This window comes from Myxocyprinus asiaticus, chromosome 2 (genome assembly GCF_019703515.2).
Source record: "Myxocyprinus asiaticus isolate MX2 ecotype Aquarium Trade chromosome 2, UBuf_Myxa_2, whole genome shotgun sequence".
Classification (NCBI taxonomy): Eukaryota; Metazoa; Chordata; class Actinopteri; order Cypriniformes; family Catostomidae; genus Myxocyprinus; species Myxocyprinus asiaticus.
The window spans coordinates 3,741,849-3,756,015 of record NC_059345.1 but is presented as its reverse complement, the minus strand read 5'-3'; positions in this window follow the sequence as shown (position 1 = coordinate 3,756,015).

The window sequence follows — 14,167 nt, the reverse complement described above, 5'->3', positions numbered from 1 at the left end:
AGTTTTATAAAATAACTTACAGGGTTTACTGCCTTATCATCATGACCAAAAAGTTTAATATTGGGTGTAACTTTTCACTGAAATAGTTAGTAAGCAAATTTATCACTCTAAAATCATGTTAACATGCATAATGTTTACATCTTGTAGCTATAGTTTTGAAACAATTCATATGTTAATGTTTCTGAACTGACAACATTCACTTCCACTGTAAGGGTCTTACTGTTACCATTTTATTTTATTTTATTATTATTTTTTCAACGATTCAAATGATTTCTGAGGTAATCAACATTATGCCATAAATGCTGTCAATCGAACTTAACTTGTAGTGAACCTGGAACATTCCTTTACAATGGTAAGCAGCTAGTTTGGCCAAATCATAGTGATACTGCACCACTTTAAGATAAGTGATAAGAAGGCATAACTGAAGAATTTACCTGTGATTATTATTAGTAGTAGTAGTAATAGTAGTAGTGTATTTAATTAAATATTATATATTTAATATAATAATAATAATATTTGTACAATTATTATTGTTGCATTTTATTAAATATTATAATGGATATAATTATATAATTATGTAATAATCATAATCATATATTTTTCTTTATTATGTAAAATTAGATCTTATAGCTACACATAAGAGGTCAGTGAAGTGAAGTACGTGGAGAGAGGCATATGAAGTACACATTTTCCGGGTCATTGGATATACAGTACTTATCAACACTTGTTAATATTCATAGCTGTGTTTTAAACATCAAAACAGTCATGTTAACACAAAAAGTTTGTCTTGGGTTCTGTTGTTGAAAATAATTTTATTGCCATGCTTGTCACACTGAACCAATGGCTGCAGTCCATCTATCAAGAGTGCGAGGAAATCTGAATTCTACACCATGCACAAAACCACCGCCCTTCGGATGAGATGTTAAACCGTGGTCCTGACTCTCTATGGTCATTAAAAATCTCAGGGCACTTCTCGAAAAGAATAGGGGGGTAACTCCCCTACTCTTGGCCAAAATCCTCCCATTGGCCCTTATCAGTCATGGCCTCCTAATAATCCCCATCCATGAATTGGCTATATCATTCTACTCTCTCCTCTCCACCAATAGCTGGTGTGTGGTGAGCGTACTGGTGCACTATGGCTGCCGTCGCATCATCCAGGTGGATGCTGCACACTGGTGGTGTTTTGAGGAGAGTCCCATGTTCACTGTGTAAAGTGCTTTGAGTGTAGTGTCAGAAAAGCTCTAAATAAATGCAACATTCATCCAGTTCCTCAGAGAAACATTCAGACGCCACTGGAAATCCAGCTGCTGGATACGTGTGGTGTGTGTCATATTTTAATGATCTTTTTTAAAAGCTTTTTTATGTATTATTTGACATAATTGTATTTGTCTATTCTTTTAAAACCATTTCTTAAAAAAAAAAAAAAAAAAAAAAGTCTCAAAATGAAAATTGGGCTCTAAACTCGTGACTTTCTCTTATCTGTGGAACACAAATTCTGTGGAATTTTAAATAATATCCTGGCCACTCTTTCCATATAATGACAATGAATTGGGACTGGGTCTTCCAAGCCCCCAAATTACAAAAACAAAATTTGCCATAAAAGTATCACAAAAGTGGTCCGTTGCCACTAAAGCTCTGAAATGGACTACAAAAGTCGTATGGACTACAAAAATGGCACATAAAAAACTGGTCTCGTGATCAAACGTCATTTGGCGCCATATTTGATTTGGATGTTTCTCACTAGGGATGGGCGATACCACTTATTTTCTTTTCGATCCAATTCCAATAATGTCAATTCCAATATCGTAGATACCGATACCAATACCAATACTTCTATCAATTTGTTTTCTTTGCGATTTCTTGGTATAAAATGGGTAATTTAAAATATTATTTTTAGCCATAATTCAAGTCATTATTATTATTATTATTATTTACATCTGTGAGTGTTACGTCCCTGTGTGTATGTGGCTATTTGCCTTTGTCTATGTGTCTTCGGATTTCCTTGTTCTGTCACGATACAGAGACCTTCCATTGGTTGTTCCCGCTGGAATCCCCGATGAGAATCCCCATCATCATATCTCCTCCAATCGCCACAGACCGCCACCTATATAAAGCCCGCCCCAAACACATTCGGGAGTAAGTTTTGGGTTTGAGGAGGAAGTTTGGAGTTGGAGAGTTTAGAGGAAGTTGTGAGAGAGTTTTGGCTGTGTTATACGATCTTCTGTAGTTTACCTATCCACTTTATTTTCTTGTTTGAGTTTGAAAGTTCTCTCTTTTGTTTCCCCTATTGGTTTTTGTTATTCATGTTACTTGATTTCATCATTTTGCTTGTTAGAGTGATACTGGGGAAAGAAGGTCACGTGACGTACATTGAGCACACGTAGGTATTTTTACAATTGTATAAACACATTAGGTAAGGAGTGAGTGCCACCCTCTGTATGTTTTGGCTAGGAAGAGTAGTTTAATTAGGGCATCTTGGATGCTGAAGATCTTTTCTTTTGTCTCTTTTGTTCTAGTCAGTTTAGAGGTTTACAAATAGTTAGAGTGGATTTTGTTTTGCTTATTTCATTTGTTTGGCACCGCTCGAGTCCGTGCACATAGGACTTGTAAAATAAATAACTTAAGTAAACACTCATTTTTCCTTGTTCGTGTCATTTGTTATCCAGCACATCAGTTACTTTTTAATGTCATTTAATGCTACTCCCCAACACCCCTAGACGAGCTTGGGGTTGTAACATTAATTGGGGGCTCGTCCGGGATTTATTATTTATACCCATCTCGAGACATTAAAAATATGTTTTGTGCAGGTAACAAATTGATTTTGTTGTGCAAGCTTAGTTGTATTGTGTTTTCTTGCTTGCAGGGATTAGTGTTCATCAGTGCTCAGAGTTTTTTGTGGTGTGCTTAGGGTGATAAGCATGGCTTTATTTGATTTGCAGGGATTTATCCCATGATAACGACCCATCGTTAGAGAAATTTGATAAATGCAGAAAAGATGATTTGTTGTTAATTGCTGAACATTATCAGATTCCTGTTTTAAGGCAAGCTCTTAAAAAGACTATTAAGAGTGTTATTATGGAAAGGTTGGTGGAGCGAAATGTGTTTGAAGTGTCTGACACTGGCGGAAGTGAGATAGGCCTGCTTGGTACTGGCGTGCAGCTTTCTGGCATTGGTACACCTGTCGAATGGAGCGTAAGACAAGTGCCGAGGCTGAGGCTGAGGCAGAGTCAGAGGCCAGAGCTGTCTTGCTCTTCTTCGATACTTTTTCTCCTGAGTCTAAAGATGGGGCACGACTGAAAGTTGCATAGCCCATATTCAGATTGAGGTGCAAGAAAATGTCTTGAAATTCACAGATGACATAATGTTCAGTGGGGGGCTTTGTGGGGGCCATGACATCTGTTGCAGGGCTCCCTGTTCTTCTATTCTAATCTTTTCTATTTGCAAAAGTAATGTTTGGGAGTCTAAAATGTATTTTTCCTATTGACACACTAAAGCTGAAGATATAAATAACCATCTTAAGACAAATGCTTTTGTGAAACACCTTAAGTGCCTAAAATTTTTGCACAGTACATATATATATATATATATATATATATATATATATATATATATATATATATATATATATGTGTGTGTGTGTGTGTATATGCTGTGTATGGGGCTGAATAGCCGCAGACTGGTCAGAGTGCCCTTGATGACCCCTGTCCACTGTTGAAAGTGCCTACAATGGGCACGTGAGCGAACTGGGCCTTGGAGCAGTGGAAGAATATCACCTGGTCCGATGAGTCCTGTTTTCTTTTAGATCACGTGGATGGCCATGCACGTGTGCACTGTTTACCCGGGCAAGTGATGGCACCAGGATGCACTGTGGGAAGACGACAAGCTGGTGGAGGGAGTGCGATGCTCTGGGCAATGTTCTGCTGGGAAACCCTGTGTCCAGGCATCAATTTGACAACGTGCCACCTACCTAAACATGGTTTCAGACCAGGTACACCCCTTCATGGCATGGCAATGGTATTCCCTAATGGCAGTGGCCTCTTTCAGCAGGATAATGCACCCTGCTACACTGCACACACTGTTCGGGAATGGTTTGAGGAACATGATGAAAATAACATTATTATTTTGAATTAATATTAATTTTAAATGTATGAAATTAAAATGCGTATATATAAAAAGGCTTAAAAAAAAATTTATGCATAAAATTCCTTAAGGAGAAATAAAAATAGACACAAATAAGACAATTATTGACATACAGGAAGTGTATAGAGCCAGAAAACTAATGTGGATAGCTGAAATAATTTGGTCTTTAGAGAATTTGGTGAGAAATGTTCATTTTGAGATCTCTGGCCCTTGATCGCAGACTTTTGGTATCTTGGCAAATCTGAGCACAGTTTGAGACAAAGGAACAGTAAAAGTAAGTTATATTTTGCTTTGTCATATAAACAGCCCAATGTCTGTGTCTCTCTTTCACTGAAGGTAAACTGCCGGGATTATATAACGCTCAAAATGTCAGTGTTTCATTAGTTTTCCTAAAGCCACATTGACAAAAAGCCACAGTACTTTTTTTAAGGGTTATATCCTCTAATAGTATTTTTAAAACATTTAACTGGATGAGTTCAAAGATGACTGTCAGTGTTTAAGTAGATATTTCAGTATCAACATTTCTGACATTAACATGCATGTCCATAAAGGCATGCAAAAGCTCATGCAAATGGTTTCAGAAGGGATTCAGAATTTTATCTCACAAAAATTGGGAGGGCTATGCTTTCAAATCAGCACAAATCTGTCCCATTACTGAAATACAAGGACTGTTAAATCAGATCACCACCAGGGGTCATCATGATCCTACTACTGAACAAACTATAATCACACCTGTGCTATTGCTGCCTTCAAGTGCACATGTGAAGCTCATCATTACTACAACATCAAGCATTCAAGTTGGAAACAAAACAGAAGTTGAACTAAAACAAATACACAATAAATAATGGTAAAAGTTAACTTTTTTCTGTTCTACCATTGCATAAGCATCTGAATACACATGCATCACTTCATAATGAATTCATTTTCATAAAACAAACTGCGAAGTGTGAGTCATTTACAAGCCTTACATTCTACATGTCCCTTCTCAAGTCACAACTCGGCAATTCAGGTATCATCTAGTAGTACGTTCCATTTAGAAGGGCTCATCCCTAAACCCTAATCCCTTCGAAGGGTTTACCCTCCATAGTGAGAGCTTTGGAGGGTTGAAGGGTGTTGGCCTCAAAAATATCTGTCATTCTGAATGCACTTCAATGCCATCTTTCTATGCCAAAAAAGCTGCTGTTACCTAAGCACAAAGGCCAACATTAATGAATAGTGGTCAACCGTTTTTCAATGGTCAATGCCGATATCTAGATAGCAGGATGGCCAATGGCCGATATAATTAACAACTGCAATTCCAACACACTCTCACGGCGAAATCATCAGGATTCGTACGACTTTTATAAATTTGGCTAATTCGTGTGATATCGTGCGACTGCACTCGTTTGAATTCCTACGACTTTCACTACAGCCAATGACATCACTGGACATCGTTTCAATCTAATACACGACAATTACTTGCTTCTGTCATGTTTACACACTCTACTGATTTGTTAAGTTTAGATAAGGGGTTTGGGTACGGGCATAATATTAATAAGTATGTCCTTAACACCTTGTGCACAGAGCTCGTGCTTACTTACGCATTAGACATCCGTGAATTTGCACGTGATGAAGTCGTACGAGTTTATGCGACCAACATCTTGTGAGACCATACAAAATAGCCAACTCATAAATTATGTATGAATTTTCATGAGATCGGATTGGCAAATCAGATGTGCACAAAACTTCTGAAGTGAAACAAACACTTATTTTATGCAATATCTACTCAGATTTGTATCAACATGAAATGAAAAAAACATTGAAAAAAGAAAGTTTTGACCATCCATGTAGTTGTAGATTTTGAAACAGACACAAGGGAAAGTTAACAATTCTGTTAATCAGCCAAGCGAACGTGGTGATCGGCCAATGCCGATAATCATTAAATGGCCAAATATCGTCGGATTTTGCCTTAATATTAACTACATTTAGAATACAAACCAAAAATAAATGCTTTAAGCTTACTGTTTAAATATTTATTTTATGTATTTTAATAAAAAGTGAACCAGTAATCAAATGTACAGTACATGTTACATTTTTTACAAATAAATAAAATGCCACTGTGTATACTTAATGAAAAATACTTTAAAACAATGACCAGCCAGGCAAATTGTATTAGTCTTCACATTTAATAAACACTACCTTTTGCCAAAAGAACAAAGCTGCAATCAACAGAGAAATACAATATTTTTCTTTAAGCGTTTTCTTCCCCATAATTGAACATATTAAGCCTTTTATTTTCTGTTTTTAAGCTCATTAAAACATGCTTTATGTTTAAAATTGGGCTCAGTTTGTAGACAGTTTATGTCATTAAATAACGATATATCGATTATTGATTGGCATGTTATTTTATCGCTACATTTTTTGAGGCATCGATATATTAACATTAGCCAACATTTTTAATTAGAAGCCTAATTTGTGTGCTTTCCAACTCACTCTCAGTTGGTCTTCCGTTTATTTAGTCTGGCATTAGCTTTGGGAGACCACAAGAGGGTGATATAACATTTACTGAAGCCGGTCGCAGACAGGACAAGACACAGGGATCACTTTCACAGGACGTGTCGATGCAGCAGGTGGCAGTTGTGAATCTAGTCACCATCGACAAAAAAGTTACGAAGGATTTTGTACTTTATGAATGAACACATCATTGACATTGATGAGTTTGCAGATTAGTGTATGAAACTAATCTGTATATACAGGTGCATCTCAATAAATTAGAATGTTGTGGAAAAGTTCATTTATTTCAGTAATTCAACTCAAATTGTGAAACTCGTGTATTAAATAAATTCAATGCACACAGACTGAAGTAGTTTAAGTCTTTGGTTATTTTAATTGTGATGATTTTGGCTCACATTTAACAAAAACCCACCAATTCTCTATCTCAAAAAATTAGAATACATCATAAGACCAATAAAAAAAAACATTTTTAGTGAATTGTTGGCCTTCTGGAAAGTATGTTCATTTACTGTATATGTACTCAATACTTGGTACGGGCTCCTTTTGCTTTAATTACTGCCTCAATTCGGCGTGGCATGGAGGTGATCAGTTTGTGGCACTGCTGAGGTGGTATGGAAGCCCAGGTTTCTTTGACAGTGGCTTTCAGCTCATCTGCATTTTTTGGTCTCTTGTTTCTCATTTTCCTCTTGACAATACCCCATAGATTCTCTATGGGGTTCAGGTTTGGTGAGTTTGCTGGCCAGTCAAGCACACCAACACCATGGTCATTTAACCAACTTTTGGTGCTTTTGGCAGTGTGGGCAGGTGCCAAATCCTGCTGGAAAATGAAATCAGTATCTTTAAAAAGCTGGTCAGCAGAAGGAAGCATGAAGTGCTCCAAAATTTCTTGGTAAACGGGTGCAGTGACTTTGGTTTTCAAAAAACACAATGGACCAACACCAGCAGATGACATTGCACCCCAAATCATCACAGACTGTGGAAACTTAACACTGGACTTCAAGCAACTTGGGCTATGAGCTTCTCCACCCTTCCTCCAGACTCTAGGACCTTGGTTTCCAAATTAAATACAAAACTTGCTCTCATCTGAAAAGAGGACTTTGGAACACTGGGCAACAGTCCAGTTCTTCTTCTCCTTAGCCCAGGTAAGACGCCTCTGACGTTGTCTGTGGTTCAGGAGTGGCTTAACAAGAGGAATACAACAACTGTAGCCAAATTCCTTGACATGTCTGTGTCTTGATGCCTTGACCCAAGCCTCAGTCCATTCCTTGTGAAGTTCACCCAAATTCTTGAATCGATTTTGCTTGACAATCATAAGACTGTGGTTCTCTCGGTTGGTTGTACATCTTTTTCTTCCACACTTTTTCCTTCCACTCAACTTTCTGTTAACATGCTTGGATACAGCACTCTGTGAACAGCCAGCTTCTTTGGCAATGAATGTTTGTGGCTTACCCTCCTTGTGAAGGGTATCAATGATTGTCTTCTGGACAACTGTCAGATCAGCAGTCTTCCCCATGATTGTGTAGCCTAGTGAACCAAACTGAGAGACCATTTTGAAGGCTCAGGAAACCTTTGCAGGTGTTTTGAGTTGATTAGCTGATTGGCATGTCACCATATTCTAATTTTTTGAGATGGTGAATTGGTGGGTTTTTGTTAAATGTGAGCCAAAATCGTCACAATTAAAAGAACCAAAGACTTAAACTACTTCAGTCTGTGTGCATTGAATTTATTTAATACACGAGTTTCACAATTTGAGTTGAATTACTGAAATAAATGAACTTTTCCATGACATTCTAATTTATTGAGATGCACCTGTATATTGTTTTAGTATAAGTCTGTGTACTGTCTTAAAGAAGCATGCATTATAATGGGTTTTATGAGACAGAATCACTATGTCAGTGTGTTACTGCATGATAATAAAGTGCAACAAAGTCAGAAGACAGAAAAGACAAAGAAAGCGTGGAAAAAACGGTGCGCTGTTTCTTCCAGATGCAGCTGAAATGTTATTTAAAATTCTCGTCTGTGTTGATATCAGATTTTCGTGATAGTGTATGTACAGTATAAGGGATGGGCAGATCCATCAGAATGTATTGATACTTCCGATACTAATCTTGTATCAATAATTTCGATCCTCACTCAAAAATATTGATTAAAAAAAAAATTTTAAACTAGGGATGTTATTATTTGGTTACCATGAACATGAACAATAATCATAAGCTTTAAAGTGAAATAAAGAATTAGGCCATATTAGCAATTACTTGTGCAGGATGGGAACTATTTCTTCTTCTGTTCATCTTAATGTGCATAAATGCTGAAAGACACAAGCAGACAAGCGCTTGTGCCATCACAATGCTTGTTCAAACAACAGGGATCAGTGCCTTGCTGAGGTAATGAGAGAAAATCAGAGAAACAACTTCTGGAGTAAATTCACACTAAATAACAATATATCTAACGGTGACATTTATTATAAAGAGTTTATTTAAATTAAAAGTTGTTTGAACTTTTTTTGATAATGTTCTGTAATTATTGTTAGATAATAATAATAATAATAATAATAATAATAATAATAATAATAATAATAAAATAAAAATTAACCATGGTTTTACTACTAATATTGTAGTAGTGACCATGGTTAATTTTTGTAAGGGGAAACAAAGCAGAAGTCTAATAATATTTCTATTTAGGCTCATAAATGTAAAAATAAATAAATAAATAAATAAATAAAATAATGACGAATTATGATTAAAATAATATTTAAAATTACTCATTTTATCCCAAGAAATCGCAAATAAAAAGTACATTTAATAGAGGTGCTGGTATTAGTATCATATCGACGATATTGGACTTGATATTATTGGTATCGGATTGAAAAGAAAATAAGTGGTATCGCCCATCCCTAGTATGTATCTGCTTTTTTACATTTTTCGATCAGACGGTTATTTCCTTTTAAAGCAGCTTGCTACGGCAAAGTTTAAACTCTTGTTTTAGAGCAGCGGTTGATTGACAGGTGAGGGGCGGTGCTTCACTGCTGCCGGGATGCATACAGGACAGATTAATGTTTACACCTCAAATGAGATGTGGACTCATGCGTTTTTGACCACATTCGAATGTGGTTTTTGTGATCTGATCTCAAATGTTTTAGACCCCGTTTGACCTGATAATATGTGATCGGATCACCCGCATCTTAATACCAGGTTTAAATGGGGTCACAGTGTCATTGCTTTGGTAGTAAATAGTGTTTATCACAGGGCAAATGTAAGAAAATCATGTTAAGAGCTTCAAATAATGCTGTACTGTACTGTACTTGTGTATAAAAAGTGCCGCAGTTTTTTACTGTTATGTGGCTTCATTAAACACGGCTCAGTCTTTCTCTTCCAGTACGAGAACTGACATACACAATGCATTGTATATAATGAAATATGCGTTTACTGGTGCACAGTGGTGGGAAACAATTATCTTGCACTCGAATGCTATATTTTTGCCAACATTTTTGTCAAAATTCTCCAGTTAGAGCACCTAAAAGATGCACATTTATATCAATTTTAACCTGAAATCTTGATATTGATAAAACAAAACCTCCATGCACACATTAACTACTGTATATTAACTATTCTTACCAGAGGCTGAAAATGTGTAATACATGTGTGTGTGAGAGAGAGAGAGAGAGAGAGAGAGAGAGAGAGAGAGAGACTGGGCCTCTCTATCTGTATGACCGCATTCATTGGCGGATTTAGGTATGGGCGTAAATGGGTAGCCGCCCGGGGTGGCATCTTGCCGGGGGTAGCACGGACCCCCCCTTCAGGAACTCAGCCTAGCCCAGGGTGCCATACAAGCTAGAACCGTCACTGACTGCATTCTTGTCTATCTCCAAAGGCACTAGAAACGCACAGAGACTTCCGGGTAATGACATCAGAGGCTGGGCGATTGCGTTCTGTTTGACCCGAGTGACGTACAGCTGGGACAGTAACAGCAGTTACAAGGATTAGCTGGAGACTTGTGTAACCACAACACATTAGCCACTATGAGAGTGATGTAAATTCATTCAAGATATGTCTGTTTACACATGTGCAAATGGAGGGAAAATTTACAAGGGAGAGTTTATTAAGTAAGGTTACTCTATATTTCACAAAATCTCCCATCATCTGCAAATAATAATTTTTTTGCCTTGGACCAAAGAAATTTGATACTGTATATCAAAACCAGTGACTCAAAGTTTAAACTGTAATTACTGTACGTATGATACAACAGCATGCAGTTGCCAAATGACAAATTTAAAAGTATAACAATTCAGTGTAGTCTCTCATTTAATATAGTTATACAATCTACATGCATAATGATTATAAAACAAGTAGCAAAATACTGTTTTAAATAGTTTTAAATTGAGTATACACAGGATGTGAAAACTTTAAAAATGTCTTTCATGTTAACTACCGTTTATAGTTTTGAGAAATATGTCTTAGATATTGGAAATAGGCATAAATAATAGCATAAATCTAATTAAATTGTGATGAAAGCTGACATTGCATAATAGCAATAGTTTTATTAGTATATATATATATATATATCCATAAATTAGAGGTTATATTCACTAAACGGTGCATTTGTCATGTCTTTGGCAAGCTTGACACAACATTTGGTTTGTCATTTGTGCAAAAAGTGTTGGGAACAAAACATTGGCTGAGAGAACGAGGTGTTAAAATTAAAAGTGCAAGACATTATTTATTTAGTCACTGCAAGAATGTCTATAATACCTACAGTTTTTCAACTGAAAATGAGCTTGATGCAAAATAAATTACATTTAGAGCACATTTGCTTCTCAAGTAAGTTTATCTAGATTTAAGGATATTGATTTTGGCTTTCGCCTAATATTTAATGCAATAATTCAGTGCAATTAATTATATTCAAAATAATGTGTTAAAACATTTCTGCAATTAATCTTAATAAGGAGTATTCCAACCATCAGGGCAATTCAGGCTTGAAGGTACAACCTGTTTTCAGCAGGGGGCAGTAAGCGAAACTCCAGCTGTATAGGCAAAAATAGGGCTGGGAATTGCCACAGACCTCCTGAATAGATATTACAACGAAATTTACTTACCAATTCGATGTGTATTGCGAATCTTTAAGTATTGCGATTTGATGTTTTGATTTTATTTAGCTGTTTTAACTCCCTTTTCTCAGAAAGAAATGACTATTGAAGAACAGTTGTGTCTGAAATGACAATTGTTCCACTCCGTAATACAGAATTTGCAGGTAAAAGGTAGGGATGTGCAAAACTTCCAATTTAAAACTACCAATCGTCCAGTCAGTGCATTGTCTGAGCTATTAGTCAGTGTTAAAACCGATGTAATTTCTTCGACACTAGTGCCACCGAACAGAATTGCAAAAATAAACAATGTTTTCAAAACAGCTGTCCAAATACGCCACTCATCTGCTGTTGTTCAAACAGTCCATTAGTCCCGCCCCCAATTCACACCATTGGTTGAGCAACATTGTTGGTGCGGGTCTAAGCGGGTTGCTCAAAACAAGCACAGGAATTTTTACCTGCAACAGAGACATAGTGTTGACAGTTTTCGAGAAAAATAACCTATGAAGGGCTTACTTCACCATTCTTCCTTACAGAACTGCTTCAGATCAGCTATATTCTTAGCATGTCTGGTGTAAAGGGCTCTCTTGAGGTCATTCCACAGCATCTCTATTGGGTTAAGGTCTGGGCTCTGACTGGGCCACTCCAAAAGGTGGATTTTTTGAAGCCATTCTGTAGTGGATTTACTTTGATGTTTAGGGTCATTGTCCTGCTACATCACCCAACTTCTACTGAGTTTCAGCTGCCACACATCCACCCTGATACTATCCTGTAGGATATCTTGATAAACTTGTGAATTAATTTTTCCCTCGATGATGGCAAGCGGTTTAGACTCCAAAGCAGCAAAGCAACCCCAAATCATGATGCTCCCTCCACCGTACTTCACCGTTGGTATGATGTTTTCATGTTGGTATGAGGTGCCCTTTTTACACCATATGTAGTGCTGCATGTTCTACCCAAATAATTCAACCTTAGTTTCATCAGAACACAAAACATTTTCCCAGTAGCTATGTGGAGTGTCATGTACAGGTGCATCTCAATAAATTAGAATGTCGTGGAAAAGTTCATTTATTTCAGTAATTCAACTCTAATTGTGAAACTCGTGTATTAAATAAATTCAGTGCACACAGACTGAAGTAGTTTAAGTCTTTTGTTCTTTTAATTGTGATGATTTTGGCTCACATTTAACAAAAACCCACCAATTCACTATCTCAAAAAATTAGAATATGGTGACATGCCAATCAGCTAATCAACTCAAAACACCTGCAAAGGTTTCCTGAGCCTTCAAAATGGTCTCTCAGTTTGGTTCACTAGGCTACACAATCATGGGGAAGACTGCTGATCTGACAGTTGTCCAGAAGACAATCATTGACACCCTTCACAAGGAGGGTAAGCCACAAACATTCATTGCCAAAGAAGCTGGCTGTTCACAGAGTGCTGTATCCATGCATGTTAACAGAAAGTTGAGTGGAAGGAAAAAGTGTGGAAGAAAAAGATGCACAACCAACCGAGAGAACCGCAGCCTTATGATTGTCAAGCAAAATCGATTCAAGAATTTGGGTGAACCTCACAAGGAATGGACTGAGGCTGGGGTCAAGGCATCAAGAGCCACCACACACAGACGTGTCAAGGAATTTGGCTACAGTTGTCGTATTCCTCTTGTTAAGCCACTCCTGAACCACAGACAACGTCAGAGGCGTCTTACCTGGGCTAAGGAGAAGAAGAACTGGACTGTTGCCCAGTGGTCCAAAGTCCTCTTTTCAGATGAGAGCAAGTTTTGTATTTCATTTGGAAACCAAGGTCCTAGAGTCTGGAGGAAGGGTGGAGAAGCTCATAGCCCAAGTTGCTTGAAGTCCAGTGTTAAGTTTCCACAGTCTGTGATGATTTGGGGTGCAATGTCATCTGCTGGTGTTGGTCCATTGTGTTTTTTGAAAACCAAAGTCACTGCACCCGTTTACCAAGAAATTTTGGAGCACTTCAGGCTTCCTTCTGCTGACCAGCTTTTTAAAGATGCTGATTTCATTTTCCAGCAGGATTTGGCACCTGCCCACACTGCCAAAAGCACCAAAAGTTGGTTAAATGACCATGGTGTTGGTGTGCTTGACTGGCCAGCAAACTCACCAGACCTGAACCCCATAGAGAATCTATGGGGTATTGTCAAGAGGAAAATGAGAAACAAGAGACCAAAAAATGCAGATGAGCTGAAGGCCACTGTCAAAGAAACCTGGGCTTCCATACCACCTCAGCAGTGCCACAAACTGATCACCTCCATGCCACGCCGAATTGAGGCAGTAATTAAAGCAAAAGGAGCCCGTACCAAGTATTGAGTACATATACAGTAAATGAACATACTTTCCAGAAGGCCAACAATTCACTAAAAATGTTTTTTTTTATTGGTCTTATGATGTATTCTAATTTTTTGAGATAGTGAATTGGTGGGTTTTTGTTAAATGT